The 20,546-nt window shown below is 45.7% G+C and overlaps 3 non-coding genes across 3 annotated transcripts; 2 read left to right on the top strand and 1 right to left on the bottom strand.

Moving 5' to 3' along the window:
* Positions 1–2,406: 2,406 nt before the first annotated feature.
* On the bottom strand, positions 2,407–2,479 carry Trnak-cuu (transfer RNA lysine (anticodon CUU)). The gene has a single exon. It is a non-coding gene; the product is annotated as a tRNA-Lys (tRNA).
* An 11,134-nt stretch (positions 2,480–13,613) lies between these two features.
* Positions 13,614–13,685, top strand: Trnah-gug (transfer RNA histidin (anticodon GUG)). The gene has a single exon. It is a non-coding gene; the product is annotated as a tRNA-His (tRNA).
* A 3,295-nt stretch (positions 13,686–16,980) lies between these two features.
* On the top strand, positions 16,981–17,052 carry Trnah-gug (transfer RNA histidin (anticodon GUG)). The gene has a single exon. It is a non-coding gene; the product is annotated as a tRNA-His (tRNA).
* The last annotated feature ends 3,494 nt before the right edge of the window (positions 17,053–20,546 follow it).

The raw sequence follows: 20,546 nt of genomic DNA, 5'->3' as shown, positions 1-20,546 counted from the left end.
AACGAAAGCGAAGAGACGCACACATGGTGTAGCATAAACAAGCCTGTCGAAGCAATTCTTTCAAAAATACGAAGAAACAAAAGCGAAAAAAAGACGCTAATACTACGTGAAGAGAACGCAATAACGCAAGGAGACTTAATTGCCAGAGGAAGTGTTTTTGCAACTAATAGACTGAAAGACAGTATTAATTTGCCTGTTTGTTGGGGAAACCTTCTTTTCCGTCTTGTCTGCGGCGTTCAGCGTGCAGAAAGCACACCGCCTCCATCAACGCGCCACTCTTCCCATATTCCACTTCACATCCACCTAGTGGCAATGTTGCGAAACTGTATGGCAAGTAGTGGGGGACGTTCGGTCGCATTGGAACAGATGGCAGCACGCGCCCGGCTTACCGTCAGCCGTGATCAGCTGGTTCAGCCAGGGAAAGCGAAAGAACACCGCAGTGTGCAAAAATAAAACTTGGCCGTGTATCTGCTTCCTTCCTTCAGAGCAAATCGTCGAAAAACAATTGGGCTGCAACCTTTCGTTACTGTCGGACTTCGCAGAATTCCACGATCTGGGGTCGCGATAGAGCGCTTTTGGTATCTTCTGATCAAAACATTGCGTTCAACGCGTATTTTTTTTATATATCGCAGAAATCAAGCAACCATGCAGATTTAATTAAAAGTACACTGCGAATACCACTCACGTGTTAACAGTTTGCTCAAATATGCCTAGTTTTTTCTGTTTGCTTGACAATGTCAAGTGTGAAGTGTGTTTCCAAGTTAAGTGGTCTGGAACTGTTTTGCATATATGTAAACGTCTCGTCTTATGGCCGGGTGGCTGAATGGGGGACAAACTGACGGACATGTTAGAAACAGATGGACTAAAAATTTTGCGTTTCGGTAGCCAAAGAAACACTACTGTGTTAAATAACTTGGTAGGCTCTAGAAAGCAAAAATGCCTGCAGTTTTGAGAGGGGAGGTACGCCTGCACATTCGGAAATCCTTTCGCGCATTTTCGCCGACCGGCTGAAAGCGTCACTTTTTGATGTTCGATTGAAGCATGCGTCTAGCGTTTTCTTGTCTAGCTTATCTGGCTTTTATAGCTTATCTGCGTTTGTTAGTGTTTCTATAAGATATGCCTTCGCTTCCTTCCCTCATTTTCGCCCCTCTCAGTTTCATATGGAGTTGCAAGCCGAGCTCGCTGCCAGGCGGACTTCTCTTTATCATTAAAGGCATCCCTCATCCTCCTCCTTCTGCTCCTCCTCCTCCTCTTGACCCTTACCCCTCCCCCCGGTATTATGAAGGAAGGAATCAATAAGCGCACGCAGGAAAAACATGCGAACTATGGTTAGATATTCCGCGATTTAGAAACATTGGCGCCTAAGCCGAATTCTTAGGCACTCTGATGGGAGTGTTCGGAGCGGGCGATGGAAGTTACAGGCACATGGGCTTCCGCGAACAACTTTTGTTGTCAAGAAAGAAATAAGGACTGTTGTGTAAGCTTCCGTATGCCGAAGCCCTGCCTATTATCCGTTTGTGACATGCATTAGGCTGTAGCCGCCAGAAAGAACTGGCTGTGCCCTCGTAAACGCCACCACCGTTTCGAAAACGTATACACATCATTTTGATCTGTAGCCCTTATATATTACGGCAACAGCTTCAGTTTTGCTTTAACAAACGTTTTAACAAGGCAGAAAAGGTACCACCAAGAACATTTACTTGACGCGATGTAGAAGGCCGAGGCGTTCATCTTGCTCTCTTTTGGTTAAGCATTGGTGAATGGTAAAGGCGCGGCATTCACGAGATGGCAGCCCCGTTCCGCAGAGCAGGAAATGCGAATGCTGGCTGAGCAGTCCAAGTGGGGATAACGACGATTGTAACTCAGAAAACTGCTCTTAAAAGCCGCGTGCACAGCCTCTCAAATTTTCTAATAATATAGCGGGAGCGACGACCGACCGGCATGTCAGCGACTTATTACGGTGCTCAGCAGCAAAATAGGCGAGAGTACGCGCACGCGTATAGGGCTCTCTGCTGTATAAGTGTCGTCTGCTACGCTTTTTCCCTGAGAGTGGTACACCCCCTGCCACTGCATCTGAATGACTTTGTGAGCCACGCTGCTTAGCTACCTTTGGCGGCAGCGAAACGGCCTGACAAGATAAGAAAAACAGGGGGTGTGTTGCCCTGAAAAGACTGGAGAAGACGACGTTCGCACAACAGATAGTTCTATGCGCGTGCGCGTACCCTCGCCTATTTTGCTGGTAAACACCGTGATAAGGCGCTAGCACGCCTATCGGTCGTCGCTCCCGCTATATTATTATAGATTTGGGAAGCTGTACCATTGTACACGCCATATCCTAAAGGGCTATAGCTAAACACTCCGACAGTAGCTGCACCTCGCATCCTGGAAAAAGAAATAAAAAGCACCCGCCCAACGTGGGGCTCGAACCCACGACCCTGAGATTAAGAGTCTCATGCTCTACCGACTGAGCTAGCCGGGCGACGGTACAGGAACTCGGGAAGGTGCATTTTCACGATGTGAGGAATGAATAAACGAAACAGCGGGCGTTTGCTCTGAGCAAAAGTTCACTCGAACAGGACCGCTGCCCCTATCGCAGGATCTCCACGCAACGACAACGTCATTCTCCACGGGGCCGCCCTTCCCGCATCCTATCCGCACACGTACCACAACCGGGCCCTCTTGAGCGGTCGAGCACCCGTGGCGTTGTGCCAGAAATGAGAGCGACGGGAGCTAACGAGACTGAGAAGGAGAGCCCGAGGGTGACGTATTCCGAGAGAGCTTGCGCAAGTGTGCGGAGAAAAAAGAAGAGGCAGAAAAAGAAGGCGACAAATTCTATGCAGGCGGGCGAGAACAGGACTTGGCTGTGGCGTGATAGTAATACAATATGGATTACCCGGTTCGCGGCTACGGTTACGCGCATTATACTACTGCATTGTAACGCCTGTACATCACTTGGCAATGTCGTCACATGGATTTATATGTCCTCAGCGGCAAAAAGCTTTACCGCCCCTTCCTAAAGAAAGTTGGCTACTGCACCCTTGTGAGAAGCGCGAAAGCCTCGTCCAATCCAAGGAAAGTGCATTTTATCGAACGTCAAACCTTCGAATCCGCAAATCGCGGACCAGGAAAGAACACATGCGAGGTTTTTCGTGCACTAAATAAACGTATCCACGAAAGATCCAAACGTATACCGATACATCGCGTATGGGGTAAAGTATGGGGTACTCTGTTGTACTTCTTATTCATGCTCGATACGTGTATTCTCTCATCTAGAACCGTTCTTCTTTTGCGGTTTTCAAGTAACCGTTTTGACTCAGCGGAAGCCCGGTTTCATGCACGTGCCGTGTGTCCAGAGATCTTATCAGAACTTTTCGGTCGACCGACTGGTCTATGGGGAAATCCACTAGTTTTTTAACAGGACGCCATCGTTCCCACTAAGAAAGCTTTCGTTAAAAAGAACAGCCGTATGACGTCATAACCGCTGGCAATAAATAATTCTATGAAGGCCACGAGCGTCAGCAGGATTTGGTCGTGCTGGGGGCAAACCTGATGCATTGTGGGAGGAGAGCTGAGGACGGGGAGAAGGGAAATTGCACTTGTGTGGCAGTGGGGCATGGCAGGTGCCCCTTTTTCACCCCCTGCCGACGCCCATGGCGAAGGCTGCCATTGTCTGCGGATAACATAGGCTTCAAATTCGCTTTTTTTTGTACATGAGGGTAAGCGTTCGTACACTGGCAGCTGTTTTCTGAGTTTAACGCAATAGCTTAAGGTTCAGAAAAGTTGTCGAATTGATCCCGCTAAAAGCCGCTAAGACCCGCCGCGGTGGCTCAGTGGCTAAGGCGTTGTTCTGCTGAGCACGAGGTCGCGGGTTCGTTTCCCGACCGCAGTGGCTGCTTTTCTGATGAGGCGAAAAGCAAAAACGCCCGTGTGTACGAGATTTCGGCGCACGCTAAAGATCCCCAGGTGGTCAAAATTAATCCGGAGCCCTCCACTACGGCGCGCCTCATCGCCCGCGTTGCGTCGGCGCGTTAAAACCTACAATCATCATCATCATCATAAAAGCCGCTAAGGCTGTACAGTCATGGACAAATGAAACGCCAACGCGAAAATATGAAGCAGAACGTATAAATAGGGCGATTTCTTTATTTCAAGAGAAATTGTCACGTGGCTTTCTTACAGCAAGATCGTTTGAAAATGTGCCTGTCGAAATTTAGCACTAGTGAGACATTATTTTATCTTCACTATTTATATTCTCTGATGCTGCGTGTTTTGGTTCATATTTTCGTGTTCTCATTTCATTTGTTCATAAATGTACGCGGTGCGCAAGGCAATGACTGGGAGCAGCTTTTTGCCATCCCATTTAGCGCATTCCCCACTTTCCTGAGCGTTGTACGTGTAATGCCTCTGGTTAAAGCCCGAATATCGAGGCAATAAGAACCAATGCTGCGAAAAAAAGTTGCTTTCGAAACTGCGCGAGCATTGACAAGAGATAAATCGAGGCACGAATGCAGTTAATTTCAAAGCAAGTGAAAAACAGAAACAAGAACAACAGTTTGAAACCTATTCAGAGAAAGTACCTATAAAGGTACCGTTTCTAGTCAGCACGAAAAAAGGGTGGGTTTGCTTGTATTGCCTTATATATAGAATATATGCATGCTTAGCAACCAAATCAATTCTTTCTTGTCTGACCTGTCCGCTTTGCTCGGTGAAGCGGGCAATTTTCCGAAACATTTGTATCTACGCAAGACCAGGCGGCAGTGGTGAGACATTTCTGGCCCATCCGGGCTTCATCTCCATATAAAGGCCGTCCGGACATCCCCAATGCATCCTAAATTTTGTGTTCTTATTCTTACCCGTCCTTCAAACACCATAGCGGACTAAGTCGCTTTGGCCTTTGGCCAAATTTCCTGCAAGCGTGATCCCTCCTGTCTCCGAATAAAGTCTTGTGCTGCATCTGCTCCAGCCTACTCCTTATATTGAGTCGTATAGTATACTTCAACCTGAGTATGTCCGTTTGCATATGTTCGTTCGTGCATCGCGGCCGCATTGCCACCGCAAGCACTTTTATTGTCGCGATCCTTTGCTTACTTACTCCGTAAGGACTACATTGTCCAGAACGCATCCAACGGTTCATATTGCCTTCCTGCTTGTCACGAAGAATACTTCCGGGTCACCCCTTGGGATCAGAAACATGAGAGGGGGATCGATATCCTCCACTGAAGTCCAATCTAGTGGAATATGTAAAAAGGGAGTAAAATGACATGCCGCATCGGCTGTTGGGATGTGGTGTCATTATGCTCTTCTTCAAGGGGTATCATGACACCACGTGATACCATGTACCATGGTACCATGCGTTATTCAGCTGGGTGAGGGGCTGAATCATGATCGGGAGCTTGAAAAGGTTTTAGAAGCTTTAGAAAAATAGAGTTGCTAAACTCCCTCACAACACAGCGGAAACAGTAGGATCACATAAAATGTTACACACAGGTGTGTGTGGGTATCTTTGACAGTCATTTGTAAGAGGAAAAACACCTAGCCTACGTCTTACAAACTTCGTCATACCTGCTTTTTATTATCAGACATGTTATGTCCGTTTCGGTGACAACAGCTTTTGTGCATACTTTGGCCGGTAGTGTGACTTCTTAGCGATTGTGTGCCATACATTGGAAACAAAAGAGTAATTCAATTTTGAATTCCTTTCTGTAACGCTGATGCGTACGACTTGCATCTCGCCAAGGGCCAACTTGTTACGAAACTTGTAAAAAATATCTGGACTAACTTTTTACCCGCTAGTGCACTAAAGTATTGTCCAGAAACATTATCGAATTAGTTTTTATAAAACTCTTAAACGCCGTATTGTTTGCCAAAATGGGCAATATGCTACTTGAAATGAACTGGAATATATTACTTTTCTCATAAATTCAATAAATGTCTTTCATACCTTTATCCATGCTTATCAACACGAAACAATTAAAACGTTATTTTATAAGTGCGTGCGTCATTTTGTCTACTGGTACCTCAGTGCCTGTTCTTTAAACGGACTTTTTATATTGCTTGCAAGTTGGCTAAACACTTCTGCTTGATGAAGAACTTTGAAGTAGCAAGTTTGTTTGCACTGCCAGGCACTGCTGTAAAAGACTTACTTATCCGCTTTGGCAAGCCTGATCTTATTATTACTATTATTATTATTATTATTACTGTTATTATTATTAAACTCCACCTTCCCCCCTCAAACACTGACTCACTGACTCAATCGCTTCCTCAGTTACTCAGTCACTCACTCATGAAGGAATTTTCCTGCCACCGGCATGTACCGTTAGTGGACGGCGGATTCAGAGAAAAATGAGTACGGGCGGTTGTGTGTCTAGGAGAACACTTATCACCTGTCATATGTTATGGAATGAGCTATTACTTCGAAGTAATAATTAACTCCACACTTGTCAAAATACTATCCTCCTTTGCGTTCGAATGCTGTACCTTGTTGATGCGAGCAAACGGCGCAAATTTTGAGCCGTGCGCCTGTCGGGGGTGTAGCTCAGATGGGAAAAGTGGGAGGGAAAGGGTAAAACGTTGTCTGTGTTTGCACGGGCGACGGTGTGTAATGTGTTTCTGTTCGCTAAACTGTGGTACGTTTTGCAAGTTATTCATTGTTCGCGTGCAAATGTACAAAGGTTACATCGTGTATGTGCTGTTTTTATCTGGGGCTCGACCTGGGAACGGACGAGTAGAACTAATCTTTTCAGACGTGTGCGTGATGGTGGTTTGTCACTATCGCATCTTTTTCTGCGACAAGTAGTCAATAGATTTTATTTTTTGCGTGAGGTGAAGGACCCCCTACTTCGCACTGTAATTCAGGTTAGGTTAGGTAGATTTCTGCCTCAGTTTGTTATTACGTCATCTTTGTGTTATACCGGAGGACTTCACGGATATCTAAAGGAAGTCGTACAGGCAACACAATTTGTATGTTCGCGTTTTTCCATGGAGTATTTGACTTCAGTGTCGAAGAAGAAGTTGTACAAAGATCTCGTTGAAATCTGCTTTCCTGTGCCACTATACAGATCCATGTTTCGAAGTGGACCAGGACAAAATGTTTTGAAACGTGTAAAAGCAATGGTTGTTCCGCCGGGTGTTAAAACGTTTTTCTTTAAGCTTCATGTTGGTGTGCTCCCGGTTAAAACGTGGATGCTTGAGAAGGGTTTGTTCGTGCCCTGGGGAGCAGACTGCTGGCTATGCAAGAAGCCGGAAACTGTTGAACATGTATTTTTGGACTGTTGGGGTGCGGTGTTTTTGTGGGATGTACTTCAGAGAACTTTGAAAAAGGAATTCCCCTTGGATCCTCATGGTATATGGTTTCTGGCAGTTGAGAACGATAATGGAGTGCCTTACGACCTATTGATGTTGCTGGTCCTCCACGGAATATGGAGGTCTCGATTGGCAGCTCGTTACTCGGACGTTGATGGACGGCCCGCGAGGCAGTATTTCTGTGAAAGCGTTCATCGCATTGTAGAAATGTGGAAGGGTCAGCCTTGTACACCCGAGTGGCTGCAGGAAGTAGAGAAAGTGTTGTCTATGCCCCGTTTTTAGACATAATACGCTGGCTTAGGCAAAGCTAGCGTTTGTTATCTGTAGCACGTTTTTGTGATGTCTGAAACCGGTAATATAAAAAAAAAAGTGTAGCTCAGATGGTAGAGCGCTCGCTTAGCATGCGAGAGGTACGGGGATCGATACCCCGCACCTCCACGACTTTTTTTATTTTTTTCTTTTGTTGGCTTATGGTATAAGAATGCAGAGCAGGAAAGCCAATGGCCCCTGAATTTCTTGGTCGGGCGTTTCGTATGCAGCTTTTGCCAGTGAGGGAGACAAATGCACAGTCCAGCATTCATTCTTTTTCAGCCCTCGTACTGATAATTCGCAAGCAAGAATATATAAAAAAAATGGAAGGAGGCTACCGCTGCAAACGACCCTTCTAATAACAAAAAAAAAAAATTAAACATACACTGGACGAGCACTCCACTGTTGGGGTGCTGCGGTTTCATAGAACTGCTTAGAATTTTCTCGACGATGAGACGCCACTTTGGTTTGTATAGAACATCAACGGTAGAATACTGTATTTCGAGAGCCTCGCTGTAGCACTGTACGCTCTTTACGCAACACTGCAGGCTTCGCTACTCGACGAGCACTACCAATGGGGCGCAGTAGGTGACGTCACCAGGGCCCGCTTTTTTGTGTGCAGTAGCACTCTCGATAAGCCACCCTGCATTGCTCATGTATTTTTTATTACAAGGGAGAATACGATCTGTCATGACAGCACGATGACTACATAGTCAAGCAAACAAAACAATACACTGAAGTTACGAGAAGCCCAAATACATCAAAATTCAGACAACAAACACAAGCGTTCAAAAGAGTGAACCAGTCAAGCGTTTAGTCATAAGAGTTATACACACTATATACAAATGCGACAGTTTCTCGGAAATATGACTTTGTTGATCTTCGTGGCACAGCAGGAATATCACATAAGCGAAATCGCCACAAACTGTGTAAACTAAACAACTGAAACATGTCATAGGGTATCTTACCAGGTTAGCCGAATGGAAAAAATCGGATTGAGAAAGGCGTAATATTCATGTATTTTCTGAGTGTTCACTGCAAAATGTCCAAAAGAAAGACCACATCTCTGCAATCTACAAAACAGTAATCAATTGTCTCTGGCCGAGAACAGAGCCGACTGTCTGTCGACCAAGCTATAAACAGGCCCCGGTATTTCATCCAAGTTTTAGCAGGGAGCATGCTAGTGTGTAATTTAAAGAAAAGTGTTTTAACAGCTGGCGAAACACACATTCTACACACTCTAGTGATGACATCATGGTGCGGACACAGCAGAAGCGGAACACTATATAAAGGCATGGGAAAAAGTCCAGAAACCAGAGCACCGGAAATGGAGACACGCGAAGCATTAAATATTTACTCAAGGTTCAAACAAGACTGTAAGAAGTTAAACGTGTCAACCACTTTTTTTAGGAAACCCCGCGGACTTCGAACTGCTTCCACAGACAGCGAAAACACCACAATACCAGGGAGAAAAAGCGGAAGACGTGCTTGCAGTACAACTTTCAAAAACGGAATGGTAAGATCTCGAAAGTAAAATAAACGAAAAACAAGATGCCAATCAAAAAGATAAACAAGCTCAAGCCCCCCTGGCACAACCGGAAGAAAAAGGGTATCGCGACGCAGTGGCTCACTACGCGAACACCAAATGGAGGTGGCGAAAATCCGGTGAAAAGCCTGTATACTGATTGGAGAGGAATGTAACACCTATAGAACATAAAGAAGTCGGGTCCCAAGAAACGTGCTACATGCCCGATCACGACAAGAATTGACAGCTGCGCTGTACCCTCACAGCCTGCTCCGACCAATGCGAGTTAGTACCCTCGTTTGTGTAAAAAACTGCTGAAAACTGCCTGGCATTTTTTTTTTCAATTATTTTCTGTCTACTTCAGTTACCTTCCCTTATTTCTAACTAATGTTGCGTTAAGTAAATGCTGTTATATTTATTCTGCTTAAAATGTTTTTGCGCTCTTTTTTGTTGTTGTGGTCATCTTGTTGATGAAGTAATTCAGTATTGGAAATCTGTATAGTCATGTGTTTTTCTCATTGGTATTTCTGTGCTATAGAGCATTAATGATGCGCCAAACATTTCTTTTTCTTTTCTTCCTTTACTTTTTTTGCTTCCATTCTATATTTTATTTCTTTGTTTTCCTCTTTTTGTCTGCTAATAACCTGCACAATGAATTAAACGCTGGTTCGTAATAGTGTATAAGCTAATTATGTTTGGATGTATATCCACCGGTTTGGAACATTTGTTTGTAACTTGTACGCTTGTAATAGGGCTAAACCGCTAATTTTAATCACTTGTCATACATTCAATACTAAGAGGTCCCCTCACCAGTGCTTCACTTCAGGACCTCTTTCTGTACTGCTCCAATGTATTTGTGCACTATCATGAAACTAATAAACTTTGATTTGATATTGCGAAACTGCGACAGGGGTACACCTAAATACGTTACGCAACTGTTCCAATTGATTAAGGCAAAGCAACCGGGAGTCGTCCCCCTTTCTCCCAATCAAAATCCACAGCTTTTCTCTATATTCAGGGCCGCATTGGAAACCTCACCAAATCCTTTTGTAATTGCATGGGCATTCCCCACGCTTGCCTTGTCAGTACAAAATGAAGTGACATCATCGGCATATGCTAAGATTTTCACTTCCAAGGACGATAGCGTAAACCCTCTAACACTAACGTCCTGTATTATGTGCATAAATAATTGAAGGTGTAAGCAAAACAGGAGTGGTGATTAAGGACATCCTTTGGCGAACCGATAAAAGAAGGTGAACTGGTTGTGTTCGTCGACTGCTGACTATCACTCTTATCGAGCCAGTGGCATAACATATTTGAATACATTCGGTAAGCCAAGATGCTGCGTTTACATGCTGTAGAGCGCGAAACAGCAATTGGTGACTGACGAGATCGAATGCCTTTGTCCTAGTTGCACCAAGGCTGCTTGGGAAGAAGTACCCGAAACACACTCAAGTATAGAGCTCGCCATGCGAATGTTAGTTTGAATAGATCGCCCATGGATGTCACAGGTCTGCTGGTCACCATTTAGGAGAAGACGGCGGCTGCTACGGCCACGTTTGCAATACATTCTGCTGGAACAGCTCATCGGCCTTGGACTGAGGTACTCAAGTTGCGTCATCTTATGACTCCGGAACCTACAAGGTAGTACTTCCCCGTCTGCTTTCTGATAACACCGTTGTAAACTCCGTGTTCTGGTATGCCGATCTTCCTGGCCGACTGAACCGTGCCCAGGACTTTCGTGATGCTTTGCTTGCCGTTCTAGACACCAAGGACATTCTCGCTTGATGCAACTAGGGCAAAGGCATTCGATCGCGTCAGTCACCAATTGCTGTTTTGTGCTCTACAGCATGTAAACGCAGCATCTTGGCTTACTGAATGTATTCAATGAGGAACTTGTGGCTTGTCACGTGCGTCAATGGTGCAGCGAAACAAAAGTTAGCAGACCGAGGCTAACTTGTGGCTAAAGGTCTCAAGTGCCTGGTCATTGGTGCTGACAGCAGGAATTTCAAAATGGAGCTTCTTTTGTTTTCCCCGCACCTGGCGCAACGACGAATTGTAGAAGCGCTGGAACTGCATGGCGCGGTTAAGTCTATCAAAAGAGAAATATGGCATTGTGATGGCGTGCAGGTGTGGCAGATGACCAATAGGGACGTGTCATTCACGCTGAAAGATGGAGTCTATGTCAACTCACTGCTGCACCTACTAGGTGTCTATGATCAACAGCCTCTCAGCTTGAATTCTGGGCGTCCACCACTCTGCTTGCGCTGCAATAGGCTAGGCCACATAAGTGGGCATTGCAAGACTCCACGTTGCAAAAAAAATTTCCGTTATGGCCACTTCTCTTCAGCCTGTGTGTGCACACTTGTGCAGGCAAGGTTCGTTCGAGCTAACCGGGTGGCGCTCCCATTTCTATAAACGTAAAATTGCAAGCTTGTGAAAAAGAAAATCGAATGTACCCAGTATAACTTTGATATTATGTGCCCTTCTTCCTCTGATTTTCATTCTAAACAGGGGCGGTATTTACGAGGCAGCCCTTTCACCGCTCCCGGCGTAAGTGTGTGTCGGGCGGCTGAGATACAGCACTATTCAAAGGTCGGGGCACGCTTTGTGTTCTGCCAGAAAGGAGAAGAGCCGAAGAAAAAGCCAACAAAATCAACAAATACGAGAAAAATACATTGACGAGACACGGTCGTAAATGCGCGTGTCCAGGCCGGCAATCCCAAAACATTCAAAACGTCTGTCTGTAGTTCTACACGTTGCCGAGAAAAGATGGAAACAAAATGGCAAAAAACTTCGAGAAAATTAGAAAAAAAAATTCCGCTGGGAAACAAATTTCGAAAATTGCGCTGTAAATGTATTTGTGATTGGTTCACCACTTTATAACTCGATGAATTATGAGGAATTACATAACCACAGCCATGCAGTAGCTGGCCACCATTAGCTGTGGTCTTGCCTCGCCGTGCGCCCGACGAGGATGAGACATCCAGTAGAGACGGGCTTCCGTGTAGACGACACACCCGCTTACACCACATGAATACACAAGCTCCATCCGGGAAGCGGACATTTTCATGCTCATCTAATCATTTGTTGTTCATCTAATCATCTAATCATCGACTAATCTCTAATCAGCGCATCTGTGCCCTGCCGCAAAATGGACGCTCTAAAAAGTACGTTACACAGGAAAGAAAAACGCCACGGACAATTATACTACGCTTTGTTTTACGCAAGCTTTAAAAATACGCTATTTATTGAAGTAGATTACCAAGGACAATAAATGCGAACCGTTCAGAAATCCTGTATCGACTATACTTGCGATTATGATTCATTGCACAATAATGAGCGTGGAGTCCAAGTGTTCGCTTAATTGATTTCCTCAGTATGGTTGTGTATTTAGAGCATCCGACAGTGATTTAATTTTAGGTAGAAAATTGTATCGATAGAGCAGGCTGTACTGATGAATGCGTCACCGTCAAGGGAGAGTGGCACTGAGCACTAGGTCAATGGCTTGAGCACCGAGAGAGGCAGGAAACCAAAGTTAACAAGTCGGGCGACGTTGGCTGAGCAAAGGCGTCTAGCTTGTGGCGTCAGATCCACTCGGGAAGAATTGGCATGAAAGACAGTGAAAAATAAAAAAAAGGAAATACTGATGGGTATGGGGAGGATGATGATGATGAGTTTAGTTGGTAATAAAATAATCCAGGTCCCCCTTCTATACGACACGCCTGAGTATTGCTTCGTCACGCAAAGCGTTACTTCGAGCTAAGACTTTTTTCACCCTGATTTACTATTACGAAATATTGCCTTCCATCTTTAGGAGTACCGTACACAGAAATGTACCGCGGCGAAAGCGCCAGAGCGTCATTGCGCAATTTTGTCATTGGGCATGAGGGACGTGTGTGGCCTTTGCGGCCCTTACGGTATCCAGGGGTAACAGTTGAAAACCGGCAGGTGGGTCTTCAACATGCCCGGGAGCTCTCTACAGCCGTATGCGATATATTGCCGTGTGTGTACTTAATGCTTGATTGAAAGTTGCTTGTAAAGATTTCCATCGCTTTTCTCTACGAAAGTAGGGCTCCGGAATAATCTGGCCAAATACCTGTCATGGATACTTCGTAATGACAAGTGGAAAAAGACGACGTACAAAAAACAGAAGGAGATCACGAAGAAATAATGAACGAGTTTTTGTTTCAGCGTTTTTTAGTGGCGGGGCGACGAGCGGTCTAAAAACTTTCGGCACTGACCTTATACAGCTACAGTATGAAACCAAGAACAAATGAAATGAAAAAAGAAAAGCAGTGACTGCTGCTAGGTGTCTTCGCGAGTTGACAAGTTACAGCGAAGCGCGTGTTCTTCGCCGTATACAATTGCCCCCTTAATTGTTGCGTGCATATATACTGGCTCTGCGACCCAGTTTCCCTCGAAACTAGTTCGGCGTCATGACTTTCTTTGCGCTGTGGACCGTCCGCCCCGGACAGCCGTGATCGTATAGTGGTTAGTACCTTGCGTTGTGGCCGCAATAACCCAGGTTCGAATCCTGGTCACGGCACGTTTTTTTTTTAATTAGTAACGACAGTTGTTCTGCTGAAAATATTCGCCCGTCGCTCGATTCAAACGATTGATGTCTGTTCTCTGACGAGGAGTAACGCGTTGCGTGAGCTCCCGAGCTCCTAAAAATACGTTCGTAAAATTTGTATTCGAAAGACGCTGGTGATTGAGCACGCGATCACTATGCAGCAAATTGCACGTTCTCACCGACACTCCCTCGACGGTCCCAACGTTCTCTTGGTTCCCCTTCCAGAGCCCTGTCTTCTACGATCATAAGCCGCAAGACGCATCAACGCGACTGTCAGAGTAGGCCTAACGTTCACCCGTCGATCTCAAGTGGACTCGAAGTCTAGTAAACCGCTGCAGTCCGGTTAATTTGCTCCGGCGGAGTAAGCGTCTGCCCTATCTTCGTCGGGACATTCCCAATGACCGTTTACCCTGCCACTTTGATTTCAGCTGCACATTTTCTCTTTCCGCCTTCATAATTCCGCTAGCAGAATATCGTTCTCAAATGCCCTGCAACGCGCGTGTGTAAGCAGGAGCACGCTTCAAGGCTGGACAGAGACGTCGATCCGGCTCGTACTTTTCAGCACTAAGAAGTGTGTCACTGCATCAGCTCACTCAGTATTTCGGTGTCAGGCCTACTATTCCTTTCGTGAAATTTATATCTTGAAAAATGATTATGTAGCGCACGATAATTAATATTTTGATTATTATAACAGAAAAAAAACGCGAAAAACGTATCCGGTGTGAGAGGTGCTGTGAGAGGCGGAGGCAAATTCGTTACTACAGTGCGCCCGTCCACGTGTTTCTTCCTGCATCCCCGCTTTTTTTCCGCAGGTGCGTCATGAATCGTTTAGGCCGACTTGCTGTGTTACGTAATTATGTGCATAACATTGAGTAAAGGTGCACATTTTTAATAAATAATGTAGAGTAAATTGGTTCTTGCGGTTGCAAATGGACAATAAACATACAACGCATATGCGTAAAAGAGAGGCGAAATAAAAACGAACGCAAAAACAAAATTTGCCGGCTCCATGTGCTCTGAGAAAGAAGCGAAAGCTCCCAACTGGTGGCCCATGAGCAATGCGATCGCGGGAAAATTTAATTGAGCAAAACCTCCGTTGCGTTCGTCGTGGGAGGATCAAGAGGTGTGGAGGAGAGCGTGTGAAGGTGTGGAGGAAATAGTGTTACCTGGCTGCGGCGGCAGGAGACGTTTGCCTTTTTTTCTACATTCGCAGCGAAGCAAGCACATACGCGGCCAATTTCGGAGCGGCTCACTCCTGCAGGGGCAGACGGGTGCTTTTTTCTAACTTTGCACATAAATTGCAGGACGAGACTGGTTCCAGGTTTCTATGAGTGGGTCGTGGTCAGCCAGAGACGTAGGGGAAGTGACATGTGCGTCCTTTCCAGGATCTCTGATCCATGTGTTCCTGGTTCGACACCTGAAAGTGGGGCTTCGAGAAAGTGCCGGTGCCCTAGCTTTCACCGTAAAAGTTTGGTTCCTAAAACAGGCTAAGGCTTCCGAAAAGTGTCCATAACAGTTACACTTAAAGGGGCCAGGCACACAAAATACAAGTTCGTTTTATTCGAAAGATTTAGGGTTTTTTTGTGCCGTCAGCGCTTGCACGGTAGAAAACAATGCTTTATTCATTGGAAAATAAACGTTGTAAGCCAACATTCAAACTCTCCCGCTAAATCGTGAATTTTCCTAACGTCCACAATGAACTATCCAGAGCAGGGCCTGAAAACTAAAGAAAGCCTGCTGACCAGGGCTGCTACTATATCAGAGACGGCTGTTTGGTTATCTTGTTTATCGACTGCTTTCATAGATGGTCCTGCAATACCGCTGAAGTGCCACGGTTCGCACTTTCCTTCTGGCTGAGCTTCTATACCTGCGGTATTTTTGTTACTGTTCTTACTAATGGTTGCCTAAAACGTAAGCTATGACTCGACAAACATGGTCTTGTAAGTGGCCGTGGCGCTTACGTCGGTTGTTCAGTGTTGGCTCAGACAAGTCCAACGCGTCCGACGGCTGTATTAGGCTGTGTCAGCCGGCGCAGTGCCGCACTAACTGCTTCAGTGTTTACGTGTTTGTTCGTAACTTTAATTGTTCCCCCCGCAGTTCTTCCTGTTATAAAAAGAATGTGCCCTAAATTTAAGCGCAACTAGCTCGTTGGGCAAACTTATAGGCCCAGCATAATTTGCGTTTGCTTTCGCTCCCTTCAGCCAGTCGTACAGGTGGCATATGACATCATAGGTTTTGTTGCTGGAAATGAGCTTGTGGGTCGCATGGCCATTCCCGTTTTTCATAATTATGTGCCTTATTTGAGCAAATCAGACATCAAAAGTGGCGCCAGTATGACTCTATCGACGCAGTCTTTCTAATGAACCAAAGTTGTGTTCTGTCTACATACCACTTTTAAATAAGGCGTGGGAAGGTGGTTATAATAGCATGGGGGCTTTCTGCACCCCTGGATGATCCGTTGCGATCCGCTGACAAGCCACTAGGAAAGGTTACGATCAATGCAAGTGGTGCACCCAACGAGCCACACGCGCTCACATGATGTGGGCTTGTGATGCTCAGTCACGAACTGTACGAGCATGCTTACGAATTACCAGTGCGGAGCAGTGGGAGACCTGTTTGCTCAGATCCGACCCTGAAATACAGGCCAAGGTCGTCCACCTGGCTGAAGATGCCGCTTGCACCCAAGGGCTGCAGGCCGTCATCTGAGGGGGAGAAATTCAGGAAGGACCTCACTCCCCCTTCCTGCTATCCCCAATTTTTGGGCAAAATAAAGTTATTATTATTATTATTATTATTATTATCATCATCATCATCATAGCCTTCCTCCACGATAGTGCTTTGGACCACTATGGCCGATATCCCATGCCGCAGGCTTCTATAGGAGAAAAGTAAGAAGAAGAGAAAATACAGGAAATATATGTCCACCAAGACAAATAAAGAAAAGACAAAGAAAAGGGTTTGAGTATCCGTGTGCATTCATAGTGTCGGGGATGACGGTGGGCCCCAAAACTCGCGGAAACTACATGGTATATTGTCGCCATAGACATGAGCTCCAATTACGAATGAACGGTTAGAAAAATGCACTGGCTGCTAAAGGATTCTTTCCTGAGAAGACGAGTTCCAGGGGAGAGTGTGTGCTGCCCCGATCGCTATCGTACCCGTTATTGTTGCGCTTACACTTTCTCGGCGACCCAGTTTCTCTGGAAACCAAGTCCGTATCGAGCGTCATTCCTACTTTCTACGCTGCGACCGCCGTCCCGTCCGGACAGCCGTGATCGTATAGTGGTTAGTACCTTGCGTTGTGGCCGCAATAACCCAGGTTCGAATCCTGGTCACGGCACGTTTTTTTTTTCTTCTTCCAAAGACCCAGTGGAACTACCTCGGGCAACAACCCTAAACGCGAACAATTTTGTGTCACCGCCGACTGGGAACCCTGTTAATATTCCCCCATGTTCTTTCTCTTTTTGTCAGATCCATCTAACGCTACGCTTTTGCCACACTTTGCTGAATTATCATCAACGTTATATCAGGCTTTCTCTTTCAATGAAGCAAAGAAACTTAAATATTTCAAACTTAAATCTTAGTTTCCGTTTTTAAGTTAGCGTAAGTCTAAGAAAAACCAACCGTTGGGGAGTACTAACTCCCTTCACTAACCATTTCGGTTAGTTTTAATAATGATACATAGCAACATTGTGCTCATTATCAAACGACATGTCAGTCAACGAAATTCCCCCGTCAATAACAACATTACACATTCCTCCTTAATTCGCTTTTGCAACATTAATATAGAGACATGAACATAGACATCTCAACTAGATCGAAACGCTTTCACCGGCGTACGCTCTAACCAGTAAGCTGATCCCCACCAAACAAGCACTAAACTTACATTGCTCGGAAAAATGCGGACATAACTACCCCAACCGCATTACCGAAATGCGTTTATCACGAAACACACACACACACACACACACACACACACACACACACACACACACACACACACACACACACACACACACACACACACACACACACACACACACACGCACACACACACACAATTTAACATCAGCACAAACACGTGATTTTGTACTGCGTGCTTGGGCACTTGGGACACTTGTCCTGTACACAGTGCATCACCCTAGAAGGCCGAGCGCTGTTGGTGAGGCCAATGAATAAATAAATAAATAAATAAATAAATAAATAAATAAATAAACAAATAAATAAATAAATAAATAAATAAATAAATAAATATAACATTCCACCTATGAAAAGAGGTGTTGCAGGGGGACGTGAAGAGTGGGGATGCAGATGGCAACAATAGAAACGTAAAGGAAAGGACATAAGGGGGAGGTATGGGGAATAAAACAAAAGGTCAGGGCGTGAGAGAGATGTGGAAGGAGAGCTGCACGGTCGGTGGAAGCAGGCGACGATGAGTAGAGGAAAAGGGAGGAAGAGGAGAGGGTAAATGTGGAGAGAGCAGTGATGATGGTTTGGCAAACAGAGCAAAGGGTGTGGGTACCGTCTAGTTGGTGTTTGATAATGCCCACAGGGCGAAGAAAATGTCCCAGCAAATGGAGGAAAGAGAATGGCAGAAAAAGTGAGAGAAATGGGACGAAAAAGAGATATAGAGGTGTCGTTCCACGCTTGCGCTGTATGCTGCTAAAGTCTTCAACATGTCATATTGTACTTCTTTTTTTTTGGGGCGGGGGCGGGGGGGGGGGAGGGGGTGCTAGTCAAGCTGTTCGTACAGATTCTTTTCCTTGACTCCCTCACCTCAAAGGATGGAAAACAAAGGATTTATTATTATAGGGGAACGGGATCATGGGAGAAACATTCGCGATGGTCAGTTTGGAATGGAAGCAGTGGAGAGGATCGGGAGGAGGGTGCAAGGAAATGGCAAGGAAGAGGGTCTGAAAGCGGAAAGGTGCATTAATGATCGCGGAAAAAAACGTTCAGGGTGGGTATGAAGCAGTCCGCGCTGGGCATTACGGCAGTGCGCACGAATAGGTGGCCACAACACACAGAATTGATGCAAATACAAATTCTGGAAGGATTCGCAGACAATAGTGGCCTCTCGGGACATTTTGTATCAGCTACGAGAGGACCAGTGCGCTAGTGCCAGGTAAATATAGGAGGTAGTAGCTTTCTCTCAAGGCGAAAGCTATAAGTGCCCCACTGTCCGCTACAGAAAATGGCTGCCGCGGCAAAGAATACACAAGAAAGGCGTTTAAGGATTCACCCGGGTGTCTGGAGTATTATCCCAGTGGCTTAACACTGCGCTGCCTCCGCTCGTCGCCCGGCAGCGGGGGAAGAGAGGCTAAACCGGTGCGTGACACGCGGACGTGACGGTCCGTGAGTACAACAGCGCCTTGGCCACTCAGAGCTCTGGTTCCGGGGAAGCTGTGGCGTTAAGTATGCCTGTTGAGGTATTTCACCCCAAAAGACGCAGGAACGAAAGCGAAGAGACGCATCCATGGCGTAGCATAAACAAGCCTGTCGAAGCAATTCGCTCGAAAATACGAAGAAACGAAAGTGAAAGAAAAGACGTTAATACGATGTCGCAGCAAAAAAAAAAAAAATCGTTCGGCGCTATCACCGGGTTTCTGCCTTCAAAGAACGCAAGGAGACTTAATTGCCAGAGGAAGTGTTTTTGACTAATAGACTGAAAGACAGTATTATTATGGCTGTTTGTTTGGGAAATTTTCTTTTGCGTCTCGTCTACGGCGTTCAGCGTGCAGAAAGCAACACCGCCTCCATCAACGTGCCACACCTCCCATATTCCACTCCACATCCACCTAGTGGCAATTTTGAGAAACTGTATGGCAAGTAGTGGGGGAGGCTTCGGTCGCATTGCAACAGATGGCAGCACGCGCCCGGTTTCCCGTCAGCCGTGATCAGCCAACGCCATCTTTGGTCAGCTAGATCAGCCGGGGAAAGCGAAAGAACACTGCAGTGTGCAAAAATAAAACTTGGCCGTGTATCTGCTTCCTTCCTTCAGAGCAAATGTCGTCGAAAAACAATTGGGCTGCAACCTTTCGTTACTGTCGGACTTCTCAGAATACCGCCAGGCTATCTGGGGTCGCGTTAGAGCGCTTTTGGTATCTTCTGATCAAAACATAGCGTCGAACGCGTATTTTTCTATATATCGCATAAATCAAGCAGCCATGCAGATTTAATTAAAAGTACACTGCGAATACCACTGATGTATTAATAGTTATATATGCCTAGTATTTTCTGTTTGCTTGACAATATTGATAAGTGTGAAGTGTGTTTCCAAGTTAAGTGGTTTGGAACTGTTTTGCATATATGTAAACTTCTCGTACAAGAGTTAATTTCGTCTTGTTGCCGGGTGGCTGAATGGGGGACAAACTGACAAACATATTACAAACAGATGGACGTGTAGTGGCGGCAACACCATCTGCATTTAGCGCCAATATCATCATCATCATCCGCATCCTCCCACCATCATCATCAACAGTGTTTGCCTGGCAGCGTCAGCAGGGCCTCGCGCCAGGAGAGATCGAACACGACTGCGCAGCGGGGCGGACGCTTGTTCACGCCACTCTCTAAATTCTGGCCGGGCCTTACGCACCTGAATAAATGTAGGAGAGCCACAGTGCATCACCGAGTCCACGGCTCCCGTTCCTACAGACTAAAAAAATTTGTAGCCAAAGAAACACTACCGTGTTAAACAACTTCATAGATTCTAGAATGCAAAAATACACGCAGTTTTGCCAGGGGAGGTACTCCTGCACATTTGGAAATCCTTTAGCGCATTTCGCCGACCGGATGGAAGCGTCACTCACGTCTTGATGTTAGATTGAAGCATGC

The sequence above is a fragment of the Haemaphysalis longicornis genome, unplaced genomic scaffold, assembly GCF_048455015.1.
Source record: "Haemaphysalis longicornis isolate Haplotype H1 unplaced genomic scaffold, Haemaphysalis longicornis Haplotype H1 scaffold_7, whole genome shotgun sequence".
Lineage (NCBI taxonomy): Eukaryota > Metazoa > Arthropoda > Arachnida > Ixodida > Ixodidae > Haemaphysalis > Haemaphysalis longicornis.
The sequence above is the reverse complement of the archived record's forward strand: the minus strand, read 5'-3'. Positions and strand labels throughout refer to the sequence as shown.